Source organism: Mustela erminea, chromosome 13, assembly GCF_009829155.1.
Source record: "Mustela erminea isolate mMusErm1 chromosome 13, mMusErm1.Pri, whole genome shotgun sequence".
Lineage (NCBI taxonomy): Eukaryota > Metazoa > Chordata > Mammalia > Carnivora > Mustelidae > Mustela > Mustela erminea.
This window is the reverse complement of record NC_045626.1, coordinates 59,546,101-59,568,238: the sequence shown is the minus strand read 5'-3', so window position 1 is coordinate 59,568,238 and position 22,138 is coordinate 59,546,101. Positions and strand designations below refer to the sequence as shown.

The 22,138-nt window shown below is 38.3% G+C and overlaps 1 pseudogene; it reads right to left on the bottom strand.

Annotated features, from left to right (window-relative positions):
- The window catches only part of LOC116571503, a 39,301-nt pseudogene extending 18,188 nt beyond the window's left edge, over positions 1–21,113 (bottom strand).
- Positions 21,114–22,138: the final 1,025 nt, after the last annotated feature.

Here is a 22,138-nt window from a genome sequence, read left to right as displayed (position 1 = left end):
TTAACTTTGTGGTGTATTTTGTTTGCCTGAAAGAATTTTAAAATGTTTACAAAGTCAAATCTACAGCTCATAATTTTTCTAGCTCTTGCTCTCCTGGCATATAAGGAAAATTCTTCTCTACCCAAAATGTTATGAAAATATTTATGCTGCATTTTAACAGTTTTATTGAGATATAATTCACATAACATACAATTTACCCAATTAAATATACAATTCAATAGTTTTTAGCATATAGAGAGAGTTGTGCAATCATTACCACAAGCTAGCATTAGACTATATTCATCACTCCAAAATAAAACCCTCGACCCATTAGTGAATTTCCCATTCCTTCCCTCTCCCAACGCAAGGCAACCACAATCTACTTTCTGCCTCTGTCGATGTGCTCATCCTGAACCATTTATTGTAAATGGAAATATACGAACATACATAGGTGGTTGTGTGACTGGCTTCTTTCACTTAGCATCATGTTTTCCAGGTTTACACATGTTGCAGCATCTATCAATATTTCATTCCTTATTATTGTCAAATAATACTGCATTGTGTGGGTAGTCACCATTTTATTTATATGTTCATTGGTTGATAGACACTTGGTTGATGATTTTTTTATTATGAATAGATCTGCCATGGCCTTTGTGTCCATGTTTTCATGTGAAAAGTATGTTTTCATTTCTGTCGGGTGTATACACAGAAGTGAAATTGCTGGATCATAGGAAAAGTATATTTCCTGTTTTGAAAAATGGCCAAACTGTTTTCCAAAGTGACTGTACCATTTTATATTCCCAACAGCAAAGTATGAGGTTCATATTTCTCTTCTCCATTGTGATTGCCTGTCTTTTTTATTACAGTCATCCCAGTGGTTGTGAGGTAGTATTTTGTGGGGTTTCTTTGCTTTTCCCTAATGACTAATGGTGTTGAATACCTTTGCATGAACTTATTGGCCAAAGACACTTTCGTGTCTTCTTTGGAGAAATGTCTTTTCAGATTCTTTGCCCTTTTTTCCTTTTTCCAGAAAGTCATAAAGTGGAATCAAATGATGTGTAGTCTTTTTAGATCAGCTTCTTTCACGTTGTAACATGCATTTAAGGTTGCTCCACGTTTTTTTGTTTGTTTGTTTGTTTGTTTTTGTGACCTGATAGCTCATTTCTTTTTATTGACATTGTATAGATATACAAGTTTGTTTTACCATTCACCTATTAAAGGACATTGTGGTTACTTCCAGTTTTTCGATTATAAATAAGGCTGTTAGCATTTTGTTGAAGATAATTTGCACTTATGTTCATGAGAGACATTGTTGTCTAGTTTTCCTTTCTTGTAATGTCTTCATCTGGTTTCAATCTGACAATAATACTTGTCTCCTAGAATGAGTTAAGAAGTGTTCATTCTGGCTCTATTTTCTCAAAGGGACTGTAGAGAATTGGTACCATTTCTTCCTAAAATATTTGGTAGAATTCACCAGTGAAACCATCTGGGCCTGGTGCTTTGTTTTGTAGGAGGTAATTATTTATTCAATGTCTTTAATAGACAGAGGCTTATTCAGATTATCTATTTATCTTTGTATGTTTTGTTGGCTGTGTGTCTTAAGGAATTGTTCCATTTCATCTAAATTATGAAATTTGTGAGCTTGGAGTCATTCACTATAAATCTTAATTACCCCTTTAATGTCTATGGGATCAGCAGTAATTTTTCTTTCACTTATGGTATCATAATTTATATTTTCTCTGTATATTTTTCTTATTAGCCTGGCTGGAGGTTTACCAATTTTATTAATAATTTCAAATAATTAACCTTTGGTTTTTTGGTTTTCTATATTATTTTGTTTTCAATTTCCATGATTTCTGCTCTACTTTCTATTATTTATTTCTTCTAATGGGTTTAGTTTTATATTGCTCTCATCTGTATAGTTTCCTAAGGTGAAAGCTTAGATTATTCATTTTAGATATTTCTTCCTTGCTAATATATACATCTAACACTATAAGTCCCCCCCAAAGCATTGCTATCAATGTGTCCCACAAGATTAGTGGTATTTTACATTATTTATTCAAAATATTACATATTTTCCCTTTAGTGTTCTTTTTTGACCCAGTATTATTTAAAGGTGTGCTGATTAGTTACTGTATCTTTTGGGATTTTCCAGCTATCTCTTGTTTCTGATTTCTATTCTCTTAAATGCGTTAAGGTGTGTTGTATGGCCCAGAATGTGGTCTTTCTTGGTGACTGTTCCACGTGAGCTTGAGCAGAATGTGTATTCTGTTTTTGGATAAAATTCTACAAATATCAATTAAATCCAGTTGGATGATTGCTGTGCGGTTCAACTATATCTTTACATTCCACAGTCCATCGATTTAAGTACATGTCCTGCTGATAACCTCTACTTTTCACCTGTTTTTTCTTCACTCCCACTAGTTAAAACCCCTGCCCTTGATATGTTTCTACCTGAATGCCAGCAGTGAATTCTTCCTAAAAGATTACAACGGAGAATGTTGCTACTACCATGAATTCATGATCTGCAGTCTCAAACAGGGCCAATTACTAGCCATTAAGTCTCTCTGATAACTGTTTCCAATTCTCCAAAAATTATTCAAAGTTTTCTTCAAGCTTCTCAAATTTCTTAGTGCTTTCCCCTCTCACGCCCACTGATTAGATCTTCTCTTCTCTGATAAAGTAGTTTTACCAAATGATCATGCCCTAAGCCTCCCCACTCAAAACATAAATCCATTTTCACCAGATACCTCAAGGGAACACAATCTCAGTGAATAACACTACCACCTAGTTGCTAGAGCCCAACATTTAGGGATCATTCCTAATTCCTTCTGCCTCCTTCCTCCTCAATCCATTCCCTTACCCAGTCCACATGGCATTTTTCTGTTTTTTTCTCCTTCTCTCCTAAGGCTGTGATCACCCCACGTTATAAGCTTTTCTTTCTGTTCCTCAAACAAGTGTTGAAATGATCCATTCTCTAGACTTCAGCCAGAGAGTCTTTATTTTTTATTTTTTAAAGATTTTATTTATTTGACAGAGAGGGATACAGCAAGAGAGGGAACACAGCAGAGGAGTGGGAGAGGGAGAAGCAGGCTTCCCACTGAGCAGGGAGCCTGATGTAGGGCTCCATCCCAGGACCCCGGGATCATGACCCGAGCTGAAGGCAGACTTAACGACTTAGCCACCCAGGCGCCCCGCCAGAGAGTCTTTAAAATGCAAATATGATTGTCAACACTCTCCTATTACAAGCATTCATATGCCCCCCTCACCCCCTACTTTTACACACATATCAGAGATTTTCCATTTCTCTTGGAGTAAACCTTGAAATCTCTATTCTGACTTCCTGGGCCTACACGGTTAGGTCCTCCTTACTCCTCAGCCTTAACTCTCCCCATGCTTCTGACTCCTCCACATTACATCCACATTGCCCTTCTCAGTTCCTCAGACATGCCTGCTCCCCTTGCCACAGGCCTTCCATGGACTGCGTGCTTGGCAAACTAACCACTTCCTCCTTTTGTCTCCTTGACCCCACTCATCCTTCTCCCACCGTCTCTCAGGGAAATCTTCAATGGCTTAGCCTCAACCCAACCATATATGAACTTAAAGCCCTGCCTGACTTTCTTTCAGCCCTTCCCACTGCTGTAAGTTTACATTAGTTGGTGTGGCCAAGTGATTACATTCTTTCTCTTCTCTAGACTGTCAGGGCCACAAAGGCGAGGACCATGATAGTTTTTGTCCTTTGAATCTTCTGTGCTTGCTACATTAGAAAAAACCAACAATCACCAGTAAAATGACTCACTGAATCATTTCTAGGGTTTTACAGGGGCTGAGGTATCCTAGTGCATCTGCTGTTCCATTTTTGGTACTAATATGGTTCTGTGGCATATCTTTGGGTTTTCTGCAATCCTGATACCCTAAGCCAGTTTTAAATATGCCCCTCACTCCTCATCAGAAGATGATCGTCATTGTTCCTCTTACTGAATGCTCACTATGTGCCAAGTACTGTGCTAAATACTCTGTAGATACTGTTTATTGAATGCCTATAGAAATACTATGGATTGAGCTCTACTTTCATCTCATTCTTTCTTTTTAAGAAACTGAGGTGAAGAAAGGTTAAATTTTTCCCAAATACCACTACCTGCCACCCTAGCAGAGCTGTGATTTGAAGTCTGTTTTGAAATATACATATATTTCATTTGATTCTGGCAACAACTTATAAAGTTGTTTTCTCTCTGAAACAATAGATGAACAAATAGAGAACACTGCTTTCCAAGGTCACTTGGGTAGTAAGGGAACAATGTTCCTGAACCCACTTTTTTGTGTCCAGTGGAGACAGTTGCTTTCCACACTCCCCATGCTGCCTTCCTACCTTAACAATAATGGCTTATATTTTAAAAATTTCCAAGGATGTTCCTGGTTTTCTTTTATGTACTGTTTGGATCAACTTTTATTAGAGATTCTCATGATACATTTTTTGAGAATATAATCACTTGTGTTATTAGCCATGATTTTCATGGCTCACTGTCTTTCTCTGTCTTTCAGCCTCTGCCAACATTGGATTTAGCTGAGAGAAGAGGTCACCCAACTGACCCTCCAGAGGCCCAATCTTTCCAAGATGTCGGTCCTCTGTTCCTCAGAGAGGCTATAAAACAGCGCTCAGATGCCAAAGGGATTTTGGCACCCTTCTCAGTACTTAATAATACACAGGCTGCCCACTATTCCTTGACTCTTATCTCTTTTTCCTGGGAAAAACACTGCTATTTTGCTCAGTGCTGTGAAGCTATAATTCAAAAGAGGGTGAGAGATGCAGTTAATATATTATAAAGAAATGTAAAACAGTGAAGGATTTTGGTGAGATTTCTCCCCTCAACATCTATTTGTATAATACTGTGAACATAATGGGATACTTGAGAAGTCCAATGCTTGTTCCATGAATTTGGGAAAACAATTCTTATGAATTTATATGTGAATGTGGAATAGTTTTCCCTTGGACTGAAGGACACAGTTTGGTGACTGCAGGATGAGCTATAAGGGTGTGCTGTAGGACTGTCAAGGGACCTGGTAAGTGACCCTTGTTCTAGTTCCGCAGCACAGAGAGCAGGAATGTGTTTGGATCTGGCTGCGTTCGCTTGGCAAGCTGAGTGATAGAGGAAAGGTTAACTCATGCTTGCTTGTATGCTAATAAGGATACTTCATATTATACAACTCTGGGATTAATAACGCTCATGAGGCCCAGGTGTGTTGGTCTTTGGCATGCATCCATGGAGGACCAATTCAGGACAAAAGATGGAAAAGGATTATGTTACATTTGTCAATCACAGAGAAGCAAAAGTGATATAGTGGACCTGACCTCGGAAGACCTCAATTCTTATTTAGACTCTGTCAATTATGAGCTATGGGTTACTAGTAAAGTTACATAATTACTCAGAGGCTCATTCCTTATCCTACTTCACAGATAAGGAGCAGTAAGTGAGATGATACATTTGAAAGTGCTTAGCTACTTAAAAGGTATAAGAAAATGACCTGAAAGGCAGAAGAGAAAGGCTCTACAAAGGAGCATTCAATAATTTTTCAGCTATATGCACAGGCACCAGACATACAACCAGTCTTGTCTTCTTGAATTATTAATAATTTATTTGCCAAGTAATATATGAATCCAATTATTTCAATACAATATTGCAGCATTGTGGGTCAGACTGAAGTTCCTTGAGAACACAGCCTACTGTTCAGTCCTGTCACACCTTATCACTCAAAGCTACAAACAGTGGTGTGCTCCTGCTTTAATAAACAGATATGCTCCCTCTAAAATACTTTGTATTAATTTATTATTTTAACATTATTATCAAATTGTAAATTCTATCCTACTTTCCTTTCCTATACAACAAAGTATCTATCTCCAAGGTCATAGAGACACACCTCATTATATTTATCTGCTAGCTGGTTTCCATCATAGGTATATACCACAATTAATCCTGTAATTTATTGCTGTTTTGATCTGGTTATTTTGATTTATTTTTTACTTCTCACCCTATAAACAATGTTGTAATAATATCCTTTATATATGTCCTCTTTCATGTGTATATATTACTCCAGATTAGATACAGACAGGGGAATTTCAGATTCAGGAGATAGATATGCATATATATATATGACTGAATGTTATTCAGCCATCAAAAAGAATGAAATCTTGTCATTTGCAATAATGAAATCCTGTCATTTGCAACAACATGGATGGATTTAGAGGGTATTATGCTAAGTGAAATAAGAGAGAGAAAGGCAAATGCCATATGATTTCACTTACATGTGGAATTGAAAACATACACACACACACACACCCCAAAAGCAGTGTCATTAAGAGAGAACTGGTGGTTGCCAGAGGAGAGGGAAGTGGGGGAATGGGCAAAATAGGTAAAGAAGATTAAAAGATACAAACTTCCAGTTATAAAATAAACAAGTCAAGGGGTTTAAAACTACAGCATAGGGAATATAATCAGTAATAGGACACTTACTTTGTATGGTGATGGATGGACACTGCACGTGTCATGGTGAGCACTGTATCACGTATAAAACTGCTGCATCACTATGTTGTACACTTGAAACAAGTATGCCATTTACGTTAGCCGCAATAAAAAAATAAAAAATAAATGAATATATAAACAGAAACTGCTAAATTCGTTAAAAGGGTACCAATTTACATGTTCATCAACAATGTGTCAAAACCACCAATTTCTCCACATCCTTAAGTGCATCGAAGTGTCAAAGTCTTTAATTATTCCAGTCTGATAGAGAAAAAAAAAAACAAAACAGAATATTCTTGTTGCCTTAGTATTGTTGACTTCTAAGTTGAACATATTCTATTTTGTTTATTATTTGTTTCTTAAGTAAACTTTTTTTAAAAAATTTTTTTAAACTTGGGGCGCCTGGGTGGCTCAGTTGTTAAGTGTCTGCCTTCGGCTCAGGTCATGATCCTGGGGTCCTGGGATGGAGCCCCATGTTGGGCTCTCTGCTCAGCAGGAAGCCTGCATCTACCTCTCCCCCTCCCCCTGCTTGTGTTCCTTCTGTTGCTGTGTTTCTCTCTGTCAAATAAGAAAAAAATAATAAAATCTTAAAAAAAAATTTTTAAACTTAATTTAGTTAACATAGAGTGTATTATTAGTTTCAGCAGTAGAATTCAGGGATTCATCAGTCTTATATAACACCCACTGCTCATCACATCACATACCCTTCTTAATGCCCATCACCCACTTACCTCACTCCTTTCTTCTCCAGCAATAGTTTGTTTTCTGTAATTAAGAGTCTCTTATGGCTTGCCTCCCTCTCTGTTTTCATCTTATTTTATTTTTACTTCCCTTCCCCTATGTTCATGTTTTGTTTCTTAAATTCCACGAGTGAAATCATATGGTATTTGTCTTTTTCTGACTGCCTAATTCCACTTAATATGATATCCTCTAATTCATCCATATTGTTGCAAATGGCGAGATTTCATTATTTTTGGCTGCATAATATTTCATTGTATATATATACCACTTCTACTTAATCCATTCATCTGTCGATGGACATTGGGCATTTTTCCTACTTTGGCTATTGTGGACATTACTGCTATAAACATTGGGGTACATGTGTCCCTTTAAATAACTATGTTTGTATCCTTCGGATAATTACCTAGTAGTGCAATTGCTGGGTCGTAGCATAGCTCTATTTTTAACTTTTTAAGGAGCTCCATACTATTTTCCAGAGTGGCTGCACCAGTTTGTGTTCCTACCAACACGGTAAGAGGGTTCCCCAAGTAGACTTCTTTATATACATAAGCCATATGTATTCCAAGATTACTTACCTTATCTTAAAATTGAATGTAGATATCCCTTATATTATCTGATAAAAGCATTTTGTCTGTTGCCCATATTATTCTCACTAGTACTCTGTTTTTGTGCACTACTTTCTCTCTGTGTTAGACTGAAGTAAGATTAACTCTTGGCAATCTGTGAAGTAGGTACAATCGTTAGGAATGTTTTTCTTCTTAAAGATCTTTTTTCTGGTTTAATATAAACAGTGAATGAAAAAGCAGTGCCTTGTTACTTATGTACAAACTATGAAAAACTCCAGAAATGGCCCTTTGTGCTGCAGACCTATTCATCTCAAATTTCTGGATTGCTGGTATCATTTACCAAAAACTGTGAGACTGTGGGTCATTTAAATTTCTTTTCTTCTCTAAAATCTAGGAATGGAAATTGTACTTTGTACTCCATTCAAACTGATTTAAAGAATGTAGTTGAGCTTGACTTGTTTAGGACAACACTTAGAGTGAACAAATAAATTGCAATACTGTGGTTTTTAAAAGTGCTGAAGGCTTAGAAACGTGATAGGCCTTTAATTGCTCTCATGTGTTGAGAGAAGGGGTTCCATCGGATATCCTAAATGGACTTTTGACATAAATTGAAAAAACTTTGTCTAAACACAACCTGTAAGTGGAGTTGGTCAAATGGAAGCTCCCTTGCAAAAGCACTCTGTCGATGAAAAGTAGCACTTAGCTGGTGATAATCAGTGCTCTCTGTGCCTCAGAATCAACCATGATGCTTTTAAAAACAGATTCTACAGTCCATTCTTAAAGATTCTAATTCAGTGGCTCATGTTTGGAATACAGGCATGTAACTGCCTTTGGCCAAAGCGAGAACCTCTGACTCTAGGGAAGGCTTCTAACCAGTTACCTTCTGACTATTACCATATGATTATTCCACTGGTGAATGAAACCAAACTCCTACCTTTCTGCCCAGATCTATTTTTTTCCTATTAGAAGCTTTGTTTTCTTCCAGCCATCTAGACATGAAATCTTGGCTCCTGACTCTCATGTGTACCCTGACCTGTAATTTGATCAGTGACCAAGTCCCACTGATAAGACTGTTAATAATAACAACTAGTACATCTGCTCCTCTGTCCATTGTTGCTCTCATTATCTACATCCTCAATATCACTCATTAGATGACCTTCACACCAGTTCTATTCACCGAAAGATTACTTCTTATAAACTCAGATTCGATCATTTTATTTTCCTGCTCTAAAATTTCCATCAGTTTCACATAGCCTACATTTGAACAACAAAGCACAATTTCTTTGTTTTGATGCCTGAGATTTGCTGCAATATCTTTCAAAAGATCTCTCTGGCCTTCTCTTTCAGTGCTCCTTTATATATGTCCTATAGTTAAGCTGTACTCTGTTCTCAGAGTCTATGCTTGCTATCACCAGGACTGTACTCATGCTGCTCTTTCTCACACCCTATGAACCCTGGAAAGAACATGTCTCCCGCCATCTCCCACATGAACTCACTCCTTGAGCCAGACTATGATCTTCACAAGAGCAGGGACTGTGTTTGTTTTCTTCACTACTTATACAAGTAGACAAGAATGTGGAGACAAAAGGTTTTAGGTTTGTTAGTTTTTTTTAATGGCTTTGTCTTAGTCATATGTTTCTTTTACTATCTTTACAACCTTAACAAAATATTTATCCTATTACCTCATTGTCATCAACTGCAGGTTTCTGCTGTAGCCCCTCAGAAGAGAAGAAATGGAGGCAAAAGCAAACACTAATTTCCAGGGTTCTAGTGAGCACTGCAGCTACTGTCCGATGTCTATTCCACTCTCTCTCCTAGCCCAGAGTACCAGTAATGTGGTTTGAATTAGTCACTTCAGCTCTAAATTGAGTCTGATGGGTAATCCTAGTCTCTTCATCTATGATTCTTTGAGAATAAACATGTTACCCCGTTCTGGTCAGTGGGATATCAGAAGAGATTTGGTGGAGGCTTCGGGGAAAGTTCCTTCTTCACACAAGCCAGACTCCTGGTTCCAACTCCATCTGGAGCTGTCCATGAACAAGGAAACATGAACAACCAATTTGCTATGTTATTATGACCATGAAAGAGGACAGACTGGTGATGGGAGGCCACAGTTGGCAGAGCAGAGGCCATAGTTGACATAACTGACCCCAGCCAAATGCTCAACCAACGCTCAAGTTCAACTTGCCACTAGACTTAACTAGTTAAATTTGAAGTTTACACTGGTTTTCTGTAACCTACAGAAAATGTTCTTTCTGAAAAAAAGAGTGGATATATTCTTTTAAAACTGAGGCTGGGGCAGTCACTGGGCTCTGTATGTTATGGATTCCATTGCAGAGAGACACCTACAACCCACTCTTAAGGATCTATTCAAGCTGACTGGCCCATTTTGATTGTTAATTATCTCTTTTGATGGATTGTTTCCAGAAGAGCACAGGAAACTTGTAAGCTGTAACAGATGATAACTTCCATTGCTAACATGGGTGCATCTTAGTTTGTCCTTTTCACCGGGGTGAACACCTGAATTCAGAAGTGTAATTTTCACCACAAAAAGCATCCGAAATGCATAATTATATTTAGGAGTTTCTCCTAATGATGTGAATTCTTCCACCAGAGTGGAAGATGGGACCAAACAATTCAAATACATATTTTTATAACCAATACAATCTGAGTATTTGAAGTAATACTATTACCACTAGTTCATACTTTAAATTGAAGCAGTATTGTAGAATCGGCATCGAGTTTTTATAAGCTTTGTTTCATTTTCCCCAAAATTTGTTACTTGAAAATTATACAACTTTCTTTTTTTTTTTTTAAGATTTCATTTATTTATTTGACAGAGATCACAAGTGGGCAGAGAGGCAGGCAGAGAGAGAGGAGGGGAAACAGGCTCCCCGCTGAGCAGAGAGCCCGATGTGGGGCTCCATCCTAGGACCCTGGGATCATGACCCGAGCTGAAGGCAGAGGCTTTAACCCATTGAGCCACCCAGGTGCCCCTCAAATTATACAAATTTCATACTAAGTGCATGTTTGTTGTCAATCTCAGCCTATTGGTAATGATGTTATAAGGTAGGAATGCCTGAGGCACTCACCTGGACCAGTACTTCTTGTGGCAAGACCCAACACACAAGCCTCAACCAGAGCCAGTGTTGTGGCTAGACTGGCCCTTATGTGGTTCTTAAGATTGCAAGACACACCTCAGCAACAACCATCAGGGAACTTTGAAACATCAAGGTTTATTGCTTAATTCTAGAGGACACAAAAGATGCCTGGGGTCATAGTAGTAGAGAGAGAGAGAGAGCCTACCTGGGCTCTGTCTTCACTGGGGTCAAGAGTGGGGTATCTGGGTTTCACAGGCTCATTTCATTTTTTATCAGCAAATTTAAAATGTAACAGTGGGAACCAGGCCATGGGAAGGAAGAAGCAAGGTCACTCACTCAAGTGGTCAACTCTTGAGGTCACCTAAGTCTTTCCAGAAAGGGAACTTTATGAGTAGGGGTGGTCTTGTTCCTTACCTAGTTGTTTGGTTGGTAGTTGTGTCATACAGATGGCAATATCTTTCTTTGAGATGGAATCCCTGGCAATCAAAATCATCTGAGGTATAGTGAATACTGTCCTCCAGTCAATGTTTCCAAATGTTAGCTCTCAACACTAACTGGATTTTCAGCTTTAGCCCCATGTCTCACAGAAGTTGTTAAAAATATGATGTTCAAACCTTATCCCAGACCCTTAAATCAGCATCTCTGAAGGTTGACCTAGTTGCCTGGATTCTTCAGTGCTCCATGAGTGATTCTGATGTCTGGTTGGGTGGATGGATAAATATATGGTTCTTCACCAAATTCATTGAATTACAATAGATTCTCGTATCTTTCTTAGAGCACTTGGCTGTGCAGCCCTTCACTGCCAGTTTTGTTGTTATTGTTCTTATTTTCTTTATCAACAATTAAAGCTCTTGAGGTTAGTAATTTTGAGATAGAGTGATGCTGATCTTTGCAACTTGTATAGCGCTTTCCACAGAGTAGGTGAGAAAAGGATATGCATATACACACAAAGATCTATAATACTTCATTTTAATATAGTTCAAAAGTTTCTTGTCAGCTTACAGTAAAAAGTATGGGTAGTGCTGATTGTTCTTATTTACCTATCACTGACCCCTCCAATCTTAACATATCCAGTCTTCCTAACCATGCATGTACACATGTAATAGAGACAAGCCAATGGTAGTCCTAGCCTGGTAGCCACGGAGTTTGAGTCAAGAGGTGGATGGGATCTAAGCTAGGACAATGGCGAGCATCCTGGGATGTTTCTAATTGGAACTGGTGGAGAGGGAGATTTCTCTCTTTCTGGGCCTGAATAAGTTAGAAGAATGTGAATTTAGAGTTGCTTGTGGTGCACTGCCTGCTGTGTGGAGAGGGTTTGTCATCTGTAGGGAGGGGATGGAAGATATCCCAGATGCAGGAGATACTCTGAGGTTGTTAGGGTATTAGTAATGGTTTGTAAGGCCAGTTCCACCACTGTTAACCTATAGTTTTGCTAAATTCCCTCCTTTTTCCATAAGCTAGTTTTAATAGGCTTTGTTATTTAAAGACATTGTCCTTTGACTTATACCACATGAAAGGAAAGTGGGCCAGATTGTCTTCATCTTAGTTAACTTTATTTTCTGCAAATAGAACACTGAGAACATTCTGATCTTAGGCTAAGATTAAGGAATGTGACTAGTCTCCATGCCACACAAGTAGGTTTGATGTTTGAGTATCAATTTTGATTGTAACTAATTTTTAAGTAGGAATTCCACATCAATATTTGTCCTTTTCATGGGGGTGAATACCTGAATTCAGAATTGTAATTTTCACCACAAAAAGCATCAAAAATGCATGATTGTAGTTAGGAGTTTCTCATAATGGTGTGAACTCTTCCACAACCTTTTATCCAAAGCATTAAGGGATTACAGCCTATAAGATAAATAAATGTTTTTATCTTGGTATCAGACTGGTAAATTAAATGTCTATATATGTATTTATGAACACAGCCCCTGCATCCTTTCTTCTTTAAGGACCATGAAAATCTATCCCATTCCATGTGGGATATGGTATTATTTTTAATCATTTTTAATTTGTGGTGTCATTTTAATTCACTAATATAGTTAATTAATAGCAGCTATAGGTAGAGGCTGCTTCAGGGACTTCAACTGCAAACAAAGGCACATACAAAAACACACACCAAAAAGAAAAAAAAAAAAGAAGAAGAAGAAGGAAAAAACAGAGGCGAAGGAGGGAAAAATGGAAGGCAGGCAAGGATGGAGGAAGGAAGGGAGGGAAATGGCCAGACAATGGACCACTGCAGACAATCAAGTAGTAAAGTAGTAGCCCCAATCTCAATCCCAGTTGCAGTGCTACAATGATGTAAGAACAGATTAATGCAGTATGAGGTTATTGGTCTGATGAATGAGTGCTTTTCAGTCCCCATTTAGGAGGAGAACCATCAGAGAGAGTTATAGCAATACACATTTCTAATCTTATCTCAGGGTTATGTTAATTTCCCCATTCTTTATTGCAGTGTGTCATCTGGATGTTTCATAAACCATTTCATTGTTTCCCTATATTGGTGCCATCATGTATATTGCTATATACTGGAATACAGTGGTAAGATATACATGGCTAGTGGGTTGGACATAAATCTGAAATCCAGCCTATACCAGAGTTTGGAATTTGGCTCTAATTCACATACCAAATGATGTGAAAGGCTGTCAATTTTAAGGGGAATCCATAAGAGAGAAGGTTCTGCATTAGGTTCATGCTGAGATACAAATAGCCGACTCCCCTGGACCATATGACCTAGCAGATCCCACAGAATTATCTGTGGTACACAAAGATTCCTAGGGAGTCTCTGACTAGGAGAGTGACTGCAGTCCCCATGGGTTCTGCAGCAAGACCATGATTCTGCCAAGGAGAATTAGACACCAATGGGAAAGGAGTTCTCGGCAAACTACTGGGCTTTTGTAGAAATGGGATAGATGACCATAGGTCATCACCAAGAGACCCGGGCCAAAACCACTCATCTTGAGTTGGGTGGATGGACATAGGTATCACCTGAAAAAGTTTCCCCATGCTCCTTTGCAATCCTCCCACCCACCCCTCTGCTCTTCGAGGGACAAACACTGGTCTGTTTTCTGACACTCAAGGTTAATTTTCATTTTCTAGCATTTTATATAGAAACGTAATAGGGTTGTGTTTTGTCTGACTTTATTCACTCAGCATGCTTTCTGAGATTTATCCATGTCATTGTATGTATCAGTGATCCAAATATTTTATTGCTATTTTCCATTGTATGGAGATACCACAATGTTTATTTATTCACCGATTAATGGACATTGAGGTTGCTTCCATTTTTTGACTATTGAAAATAAAACTACTGTGAATATTCATGTGTGAGTCATTGTATGAACTATGCTCTTACTTCCCTAAAATAAGTATCTGGAATTGAAATGGCTGGATTGTATGAAAGTTAATAGAGTTGCCTATTTAAGAAATGGACAGAGTTTTTTGTTTTTTTCCCAAAAGTCTCTGTACCATTTTAAAATTCTAACAGCAATTTACGAGAACTCCAGTTCTTCCACATCCTTACTAATACTTGATATACTGAGTATTCACAAGGAGAATTATTGTAATAGGTGTGAGATGCTATCTTATTGTGGTTTTAATTTGAATTTCCGTAATGACTAATAAAGTGGACCATTTTTTATACTTATTTTCCATCTTCTTTGATCAAGTTTATTCAAATTTTTTATTCGTTTGCATCACGTTGTTTCCTTATGATTGACTTTTTAAATTATTTACAATTCTAAATACAAATCTTTTATCATATACGGGACTTCAAATATTTTCTCCAAATTGTGGCTTAGATTTTTCATTTTTGATTTTGATAAAGTTAAATTCACCAGCTTTTTAAATAGATTATATTTTTGTGTCATATCTAAGAGATCTTAGCCTAATCCAAGGTCGCAAGGTTTTTTTTTGTTTTTGTTTTTGTTTTTACAAGCTTCATAGATGTAAGTTTTACATTGAAGTCTTCGACCCATTTTGAATTAACTTTGGTAAATGGTGTGAGGTATGAACTACACTTCACATTTTTGCCCACTGGTATCCATTTGTTCTACCACCATTTATTAAAAAGACCATCCTGGGGCACCTGGGTGGCTCAATGGATTTGGCCTCTGCCTTCGGCTCAGGTCATGACCTCAGGGTCCTGTGATCAAGGTCCGTATCTGGCTCTCTGCTCGGCAGGGAGCCTACTTCCCCCCTCTCTCTGCCTGCCTCTCTGCCTACTTGTGATCTCTCTCTCTCTGTCAAGTAAATAAATAAAATCTTTTAAAAAAAAAAAAAAGACAAGGCTTTTCCCACTGATTGCCTTTACACCTTTGTAAAAAATCAGTCGTCTATAAATAAGTGGGTCTATTTTTGGAGTTTCTATTTACTTCAGTTGATTATATTGTCTGTCAAGGCAATAATGCCTTACTGTCTTGAACACTGTAGCTTTATGATAAGTCTTGAAATCAGGTAAGGTTGGCATTCCAATTTTGTTCTTAACACTGTTTTAGCTATCATAGGTACATTGCAATTCTATGTGAATTTTGGAATCAGTTTTTCAGTTTTTTTCAAAAATGCTTGCCAGAATTCTGACTGGGATTAAATTCAATTTATTCACCAATTTTCAGAGAACTGGTTTCTTAGAAATATTAATTCAGTCTTTCTGACCCACAAACGTGGTATATATCCTTCATCCACTTCTTTAGGCCTTCTTTAATTTCTGTCAGCACTGTTTAGCAATGTAAAGTGCATAGGTCTTGGACATCCTTTTTCAGATTTATTAGTTGTATCAAATTCAATTCCCAATTGTTCATTTATAATATACAGAAACACAGTTAAATTTTATATATTGATCTTGTGTCCTGCCACATTGTTAAACACATATTAATTCTAGTATAATTTTTGTAAATTTCATCAGATTTTTCTTCATAGACATTATGTTGTTTGAGAATAAAATGAATTTTTCTTCCTACATCCCAACCTGGGTGCCTTTTATTTCTTTTCCTTGCCTTTGCACTGGCTAGAATCTCCATGACGACGTTAAATAAAAGTGGTGAGAGTGGACATCTTCTGGAGGAAAGAATTCAGTCTTTTAACATTAAGTATAATAATGGTATAATAGTTCTACATTTTTCAAAAATCCCTTTAATAAGATTAAGGCAGTTCCTTTGTATTTCTAGTTTGCTGAGAGTTTTTACCAAGAATGGATGTTAGATTTTGTCTAGTGCTTTTTCTGTATATATTAAATGGATAATATGGCTTTTCTTTTTTAGTCCATCAATATGAACATTGCTGAATTTTCAAATGGGAGACCAGTTTTGCATTCCTGTGATAAACACCACTTGGATATATTATATCATATACATTACCAGAGTATCATGTCATATACATGAATCATAGTATTATATCATATGCATATCATATACATATACATGCATATACATTGGATTTGACTTACGGGAATTTTGCTAGAATGTTTACATGTATGTTCCTGAGGGACACTTTTACTTTTATGGAATGTATCTTTTTGGCTTTGGTCTCAGAGTAATGCTGGTTTCATATAATTAGCTGGGTAGTACTCCTTCCTTTTCAATTTTCTGGAGTGTTTATGAAGAATTGGATCACTGACTTCTTAAACAGTTGGTGGAACTTACTAGGAACTTACTAGCGAATCTATCTATACCTATAGATTTCTTTGTGAGAATTTTTTCAGTCCAATTTCTTCATGTATAGAGGGCTGTTCAAGTTATCTATTTCTTTTAAGTAGGCATTGAGAAGATTGTGTCTTGTAAGGAATTCTTTCATTTCAGAAAACCTTCAAGTTTATGGGCATAAATGTATTTGCAATATTCCATTTCAATATTCTAGATTCCGCTAGAACCTGTAGTGGTGGCACCCTTCTAATTCCAGATATTGGGAATTTGTATCTCCTCCTTTTATTTCTGATTAGTGGATGGGTTTTTAAAACCTTCCTACACAATATCTACTTTTTATTTTATTAATTTTCTCCATCATTTTTGTTTCCTGTTTTATTTGTTTGGCTTTTATCTGTATTAGTTTTCTATTGCTGCATAACAAATTTCCACAAATTTAGTAGCTTGAACCAACACAAATTTATCATCGAAGATATTCTGTGAATCAGGAGTCAGGGCATGGGTTAACTGGATCCTTTGTTCAAGATTTCACTAGGCTACAGTTGAGGTGTAAGCTGGGGCTGTGATCTCATCTAATGCTCAAGTCCTGGCCCAAGATCTTCATGTTTGACAAAATTCCATTCTCTGTGGTTGTAGTCTCCATTTTCTTTCTACTTGTTGGCCTGGGGTCACTCAGCAGCCAGATACCATTTAGTTCCATAGACAGTTTGTAATACGGGTCTTTGTTTTCTTCTTCAAGGACAGCAGGAGCATCCCTCTAATGCTGCACCTTCTTTTAAAGGCTCACCTGACGAGGTCGGGCCCACCTAAGATGATCTCTTTATTTTTTTAATTAAGTCATTGTCAGCGGATTAGTAACCTAATAACACATCAAAATTCCTTTGGCATCCTGGAAGCAATATTCTAATTTATTCACAATTCCTGTCCACACTCAAAAGAAGAATATTATATAGGGTTCATATACCAATGGGAAGGAATTTTGGAGGCCATCTTAAATTCTGCTGGCCACATTATCATCACCTTTTTAATTCTTACTGAAGTAAGACTTTAATTGGATTCGTTCCTAATTTTCTATGGCAAAATCTGAGATCATTTGAGGACTTTGTTCTTTTCAAAGCAGCACTATAAATTTCCACACACCCCCCTCCACCCCATGGACTGGTTTAGCATCCCACAAATCCTGGTTTGTTTGTTTTTTTAAAGTATAGTTGACATAAATATTATATTAGCTCTAGGTGTATAACATAGTGCCTCAATATTTGTATACATTATGAAATGATCATCACAAGTCTAGTTACTATCTGTTACCATATATAGTTATTACAGCATTGTCTGTATTCCTTATTCTGGACTTTATGTCCCTGTATCTTATTTATTTTATAGCCAGAAAGCTTGTACCTCTTAACCCCTTTCACCTATTTTGTCCATTTCCCCAAACCCTCCCCTCCAGCAATCATCACTTTATTATTTGTCAGGTCTTGTATTCGTTGATATCTTGTATTTTTGTTTTCATTCACTTAAAAATACTTTTTATTTACTCTCTTGATTTCTTCTTTGACCCAAGCCTTACTTAGAAGTGTGTTACTTAGTTTCCAAATATTTGAAGATTTTCCAGAGATCTTTCTGCTATGGATTGTTAATCCAATTCCATTATGATCACAGAACATACTTGGTATGACTTGGATCTGTTGATTTTAACTTATTGAGACTTGTTTTATGACTCAAAGTATTGTTTATCTTGGTAAGTGTTATGATGTACTTGTGCACTTGGAAAGAATGTGTACTTGGCTGTTTTGGATAGAATGTCCTATAAATATTGATTAGATTAGATTGTTTGATAGTTGATAAAACCATCTACATCCTTACAGATTTCCTATTTCTCCCATCAGTTATTGAAAGGGAGAGATAGAAACCATTACCTATAATTGCAGGTTTGTCTGTTTTTCCTTACAGATCTGAGTTACGGCTTCTTATATTTTGAAGCTTCGTTATTAAGTATATAAACACTTCAGATTGTTATGTCTTCTTGATGAATTGGTCTTTTGAATTTAATTCAATATTTGATATAAAAAAACTCTTTGCCTTATTCCTTCTAGGTTTCAACATCCTATCACATGAGTACCATACAGCTATAACTGTCCATATATCAGTGATGGAGTTAGCTACATAAGAGTAGAAGGATCTGCAAAGAGCAGACAACTTAGGCTCCAGGACCATTAAAGTATAATATCCCCTGAAAGATCTGAGACATGAAAGCTTAGTGCTTAAATCCAACATATGTAGGAATAAAGAAAATCAGCATATATTAAGCACCTACGCTGTTCTAAAGACACTTTTACGATCACTCCTCCTCCTCCTCCTCCAACTACTACTATCTATAATGCATTGATAATCTATTTGCCAAGCCACTGCAGCAAGCACTTCACATAGGCAGTCTCTTTTAATCTCTATAGGAATTCTGTGAAATATATCATAGTTAATTCCATTTTACAAAAAGAAAAAGAGAAATCAGGGTTCATTGAATTTAATGGATTAGTCAAGGATTACTGTTTGTTAAATAGGAGTCACACCCAGGTGGGGCCCACAGAATTCTAGAGACGGTCCTTCAAGATTCCTTTTTCTGGTTTATTCCATCCAACACTAACCTAGTACTACTGTGAATAGACTTCACAATGCAGTTAAGGTGACAAAATACTTGACTTTACGGTGGGGTAAGCATGTTGGACTATCCAGGGGAGCTCAGTGGAATCTCATGATCCTTAAAAGTAGAAGAGGGGGACAGATGAGCCCACCAGAGAAGGTAGCACAGGGAAGTCAGAGAGATCTGAAGCATGAGGAGAACTCAGCCTGCTGTTGCTGGCTTGGAAAATGAAAGAAGGGGACCGTGAGCCAAGGAATGGTAGCCTCTGGAAGCCGAGAATGGCTGTTGATGGACAGTGAGCAAGGAAATGGAAAGCTCAGTGCCACAGCTCAGAAAAGAACTGCCAACAACCCGCTTGGATCAGAAGCAGTTCATCCCCAGAGCTTCCAGGAGGGATCAAAGCCCTGCTGACACCTGTGAGCCCTGGAGCGGAGAACAAGTTGAGCCACACTGTGACTTGTTTTCCAGTGTCCACACTGTGAGATTAAGTGTGTATTGTTTTTAGGCACGAAGTCTGTGGTACGCGTTCAAACAGACATGGAAACGAGGGCACTCCTGCCTTCCTCCAAAGTCTACATCATCCCAAGGATTAAAAAAAAAAATGCATAACAATGAATCTTGGAACACTGAAAAAAAAAATTTTAAAAATAAATAAAACAAATGAGAGTGCTGGAATTTAATTTAGTTATTCAAGAATAACACATATTTTATGTCTGCCCTATAGATGTTAGAAAACTCAATTCAGACAAGAATTAAGAATTATTAAGCCCTACTCTATAGTATTTCAATAAATAGATGTATAGATTATAAAGGCGTGCTTTCAACCAACAACTCTAATTTCAAGAGAACTTTAGTGCTTTTTGTTCATTAACAAACGGAAAAGACTACGGAAAGTTTGTTATGCCAACTCTATGTGGGAAAAATGGAGCCAATGAAAGAATTCAAGTGTAATAAAGGAACAAAAGACAACCTGTTACCCTTCTCTGTATATTTCTGTTTTTCAGTTCACTTTGCTTTATGCTAATCGGTATGGAGAAGCACAGTAGTAAGCAAAAATCACCAGATGGGCAGAAACTACTTTTTTTCTTACGTCCCAGTGAAAAAATGCCTGGTGACTCTGTCCCACATAACTGTCTACACACTCACAAACTGCGTGTTAAGGGCTGGAGACAGTGGCCACAGCTATGGATATGGGAGGCAACATGTCAGTCTGGTTTACTGAGAAGTCAAAAGTTCCATGCAAAAATTAAAAAAAAAAAGAAAGAAAGAATAGGAAGGTCCGTCCTTAAATTCCAGCTATTTACCTAGCATTGTGGCATCGAAAAGACATGGATGGACTCTGGAAATGTAAAACGGTTTTGGTTTTGAATTTTAGCTCCATCTACACTGGCGGCGTAACTGTGAAAATTATTTATCGTGCTTAGGTTCTATTTCCTACGTATACGTATATAACAATAGCAACAGCAGTCGCACAAAGTCACCGGGGATGGCTAACCCATACGCAGATAGGCAGAGCCTCCTGAGGGTAGGCAATGTCCACACCAAGCCGTCATACACTCCGTGTAAATTCCAGCGTCCTACCTTGTCACGGCCGCGTCTTCCTGACTCGGAAGCCTGGGCTCCGACGGCTTACTGCCCCAGGAGCCGGGCTCACAGCTTCCCGAAGAGCCTTTAACAGATACATCTACGGCTCCTTGAGTAGCACCAGGCACTCCGACACCTTCAACCCTGCCCGCAGTTGATTATTACAGGGCAGTCAGTGTGAAGGAAATGGACACCCAACCGGTGTCCGGTACGGTTCCAGATACAAGCTCCAGAACCCACTCTGTGGCTGAAAACTGAAAACGAAGTTGTTCAAGGGTGTCAGCGCGTCGCACGCTCGCCGCGGTGCCCAGAGAGGAGTGCTTTCCAGTCAGGTACTGACCCATACTGCCCCGCGGCACATGCGCCCTCTGAGCCGCTCCCGCCTTACTGCTGCGCGCGCAGCTCAGCGCCTAGGGCTTCCCACTCCTCTGGGGCCACGAGGCCGGAAGCTCCCGCGGCGCGGCTTCCCATCTGTGGCTGCCTCTGCCGGCGCTTTCTTCGGAAACCCATCTTGAGAGGCTTCTCGGGTGCGGGCTTCTGCACCGAAGTTTCTCACTGGTGAGTTTGACCTGGGAGCTTGGGCCATGGGAGGCCCAGGGGAGACGGGAGGTGAGTTGCCGCCTTTTCCCCCGGGGATGAAATCCTTCAATATGAGACCCTTGTTCAAAACATAGGGAGAAGCCTCCGAACAGGATTAATGTTCTTCCTAATGACATAAACATCCCCGTGGTGCATTTGGTACGCTGTGGAGCAGAGGTAGTTTCCTCCTGAACATTTCCATCAGGAGGGGGTGTGAAAAAAGCCGCCAGAGATTTCATCAAGAACAGTGTGGTTCTTTGCCACCGGTGGCACTGACCTAGAGAGCGTGCGGGCTCCTCTTCCTGTTACCCGCCTGAGGTTTGCTAGCACGTGCAAAGCTACTTCTCCCTTCCTTGGTAGAGATGGAGTGCGAGCCGCCGGCACTGTTTGGAGAGCCGGGTGACACCACCACCTCCATGGTCCAGACAGACAGGCTTCCAGTAGGACTTCCAGAATAGTTCTCCAGGTATTAACTATACGATGACGTAATTTAAACAGAAATAAAAGTGAATCTATTTTTCGTGTATCTGCAACTATATCTTCTGTTTCATCTACTCAATTTTTGGATCCCCCCCCTTTTTTTTTCCCTTCACTGTTTGTGAAAATTTGTTTCCAGACTTTAGGCAGGTCTTTCTTTACACTCATAGTTCTGAGAGGATCTGGGGAAAATAATCATATATGATGCTGTTAATAAGAGTCCAAGTCATTGGCTCTCTGTTCCTTTCATTGGAAAGTCAGAGAGAACAAAGAAAGAATGGTGAAGTCAAGCATTTTAAACATTACTATGTTT